The sequence below is a fragment of the Melospiza georgiana genome, chromosome 4, assembly GCF_028018845.1.
Source record: "Melospiza georgiana isolate bMelGeo1 chromosome 4, bMelGeo1.pri, whole genome shotgun sequence".
In the NCBI taxonomy this organism is placed as follows: Eukaryota; Metazoa; Chordata; class Aves; order Passeriformes; family Passerellidae; genus Melospiza; species Melospiza georgiana.
In genome coordinates, this window is record NC_080433.1 from 47,261,659 (window position 1) to 47,265,527 (window position 3,869).

A 3,869-nucleotide genomic window follows, 5' to 3' on the forward strand; every position below is an offset into this window, starting at 1 on the left:
TTCCATGTCAAACAACTTTTTAATCTTTAAATTAGCTACTTGGAGATACACATATTCTATCATTTTAGTAGAGTTGAACTCAACCCACTTTATATGCCCAAACTGGTACCAAAAGCAAAAGCAGCACAGAGTATAGCATTTCATTTTGGCTGCCCCCTGCCAAGGTATTAAAATCAACCATTGATGCTCATCTGCATCTTCTTTTCTTCAATTCTGATGATGAGATGGTTTTTGCAAACAAGTCACATTTCAAACCAGTCACGGATTTTCAACCTACACTATTAGCAAAAACAAGAACTCCACAGAACTCAGTAACTTCAGTATATTTAAAAAGACTCATTTGATCATCTCCACATTTGGAAAAAAATATGGTAATGTTGTAAGACTTTGAAAAGGAGTTGATGATGGGAAATCCAATTTTTTTTCCCCTTCTGTCAAATGTGGCTGACATTTCAAAGTTGCCAGCTGTGGAGAGAAAAGAATCTAAGTAGCTCCTACCATACATTCCATCAGTAAGCAGAATTCAGCTGTTACAATTCAAAACACCTTACTGGCAAGCTGGGCTAGAATTTTAGATCATTCAATACAGTGTGAGCATTCTGAAACTGAGGGTCAGGAGAAAAATTTCCATGAAGCCACATTCATGGAATTCTGTGGAACACATCATTTTGTTTTGTCCCTAGATAATGTTAGGTATTTTCACTGCAGAGGGGAAGGCTTGGGCTATGAATGCTCTCAAAAATAGCATTCAGTTACATGTAAGCATGGCATCTCTGCATGAGCTCCCTCTGGAGAATGGATACTGCATGCAATAAAGGAAAACACTCTCTTGCACAATGGAAATATCATCGATACAGGAGACAAGCCTTGAGCCTTCTAGCATACAACCTTAGTAAGGACTGAAGGAAAAAATGTCTTCCAGAAGACTCCATATTACAACATCAAGAATCCCCAGGAAGGGTGGCATCCAAAGTAACAGTAATCAGATGTTTAGGAGTCCAGTATTTGTTCAGTTGAAGAGAAGAAAGGCTGGATGCTGAATAGAAATTACAGTCATATAGAACTGGGGCTTTTTAATCTATTAATAAAAGAGCAGTGGAAAAAAAATAAATGGCAAATTTCTTCTGTAGGAATATTTTTACTGCACTGAATCAAGTGACATAGCTTACTTCCTAAAGTCTTCAGCAGCTTTATTATACTGACTCAGAATTGTCAAGTGGGAGGAATCCACCTAAGAAGGGAAATAATTTCTGCACAATAAAAGAAAAAAAATAATAAAAATATGACAAACCCAAATATAAACTCTTTCAGAAAAAAAGTATTTTTTCAAAATTACTACACAGTTTTATCAAAATACTCTTTTTAAGAAGAAGCAAAAACTACCCCTTTGTGCTCTGGGATCACAGGCCACCACTTGCCCATTACTTTTTTCTTTCCCTTCTCTATTTCCCATTCTTCAAAAACATCAAAGGCAGAACACAGAGAAAATTATTTTAAATTAAAATAATCTCTTTGGATTTGTCTTTTTCTCAGCATAACAGTTTAGCTAACATCTTCCAGCCAGTGTCCAGCATTGTTCTTACAAGCATGCTTTTATTTCTTCTGAGGTTCAGTGTCATGCTCTAAACCACAACACACAGGTGAACATCAGCAGAAATCCTTTGTTTTGGGGGATGGATGTCCTTTCTGAAAGAAGGTTTTTCCTGATTTAAGATTATGTGGAAGTATTAAAGCCTCATGGGGTGGAAACAAATCTAAAGAAGTCCAACTCCATACCAAGACAAAATTGCCCGATTCTCACAAAAGCCTCATTTGCAGAAAGCTTCCCTGTTTCACCAACACTGCTCATGCAAGATTAATTTACTTCATTACTCTTAAAAACTCCATCTCCAAACTCAGATACAATGAAAAATTATAAATGGATACTGATGAAGAAGGTGGATTTAATGTGAGAGTTACAACTATACCCAAGAGCTCTTCTAGGGCAGGGAGCAACACTTGCTGCCAGAATTTTTACCTCCTCGTGTTCAGTAGTGCAGCACTCAAATCTTCCCATCACATAGCAAGGAGGAAGCAAAGAGGGGAAAAAAAGTAATAAACTGACTACTTTTTTTCTTTTTTTTTTCAGAATTAATTTTAAGAACAGCAATAACAAAATAGACATTTTATCTGAAGTTTAGAGCAACAGGGAAATAAAACCCAGAGGCTGCAGGTTGAACTGTTTGGCAGAAACAAGTATTATTTCAGTCAGAATGATAAGGACTCACAAAACAAAAACAACCCACACACACACATCCAAGGCCACATGTTTCTTTGCTTTTAGAAGTGGAGGTAATGGAGGAGAAGTACCAGTAAGTATGAGAACAGTTGCTAAATCCCTACTACTGAGTCCACCAGTACAGGGTGAACTTGTTCCAAGCCTCATTATTGAGAATATCTGTTAAGGCAAATACAATAGGAGCAGATATGGAGTTTTAATTCCTAACTTGGAGTTGATGAAATTTAAATATAATCCTTCATTCAAAGGAAGCAATGCTGTTTACATGGCTATGTGCTGCTTTGTACACCTCATAAAAATACAAGTGGAGTAGTACATCTCTCTTTATTTTGTCAACTGCTGTATTAGATGCCATACTTGGAAGGAAAATTATATAAAAAATAAATTTACATGACTGAAGTGCAGCATTCTTGAAGTATTTGTAGGTTTCAATTTCTAATTTTAGAAAAAAACTCTTGTAAGGATGGCAAGTTCTTTCACTGAAAAACAGAGCGTGAAGCCTTTTTGAGATACAAAAATATTTTAACCCAAGAATCTACAATGTGAGGACTGGCCAACCATTTATGTATTATGCACAAGCTTGTTCATGTGTCTCAACTGTCTGTGTGCAAAGCGATGAAAAATACTAGAGAAAGTTCTGATTTTACCAAACATCCTAAGGGTAGCCTTTGAGAATGCTGGTTTGTGTTTTAGTGAGAGAAATTTACTATTTCAGTTTCAAATACTCAGCATTTAAAAAACAGCTACAGGTATTTCTGACATCTTCCTTAAGAGAATTACATGAACGTAATTGATCTACAAGCATCAACACACCAGATTTATACAAGTACTTGGATATACAGAGGGAAAACCAAAGAAAACTTTCAATCTAGTGATCCAGTGAAACTGAGTGGAATTTCAACACCTAACGTAGTTAGATTTTGTAACATGGATAAATTATCTCAGTCATTATGGTGGAGTTACAATCTTTATGAGATAGTCTTCCCACATAACCAAAATAACTGCTATGTGGAGACAGCCACACTTAGAATTTCTGCAATTTACAGAGAATACTTAGTTCTTATGTTTCCACATGCTTTGTCAGTGGTCAAAGTGAAGATTACTCTTCTGCAAGAAAGCATTCACAAGGTAATAGAGCTCAAGCTTCCCTTCTGTCCTTAGGCTTGCTCCCCTGTAAAGTACTGTAAAGCAAAGTGAAGATGATCTGCCTCCACCACATCAGCTGTTTGTTATGGTAGTGCAGAAGCACACACAGATTCTCAACTACAAATATTCTGTTCACTTACCATTGTCACCTACTCCCTTTTCCTGTTTTAGCCTCATGGTTCATGTTTATCATACTATTCTCACATCTAACTTTAGATCTATAAAACATTTTAATATACTTTGAAAACTTAACACAAAAAGTTCAAAGATTAGTCTGACAACTAATTAGTACAACAGATTCTTAATTAGGAGGCCTGTATATTGCTGCAACTGAAGCAGATGATTTCTACAGTAAGATAGCATATACCTAATTCACAGTGATTTTTCTACTGTATGGTATCTCTCTAGTCATCCCACTCCTTTTCATGACATTTAGATATGTTGG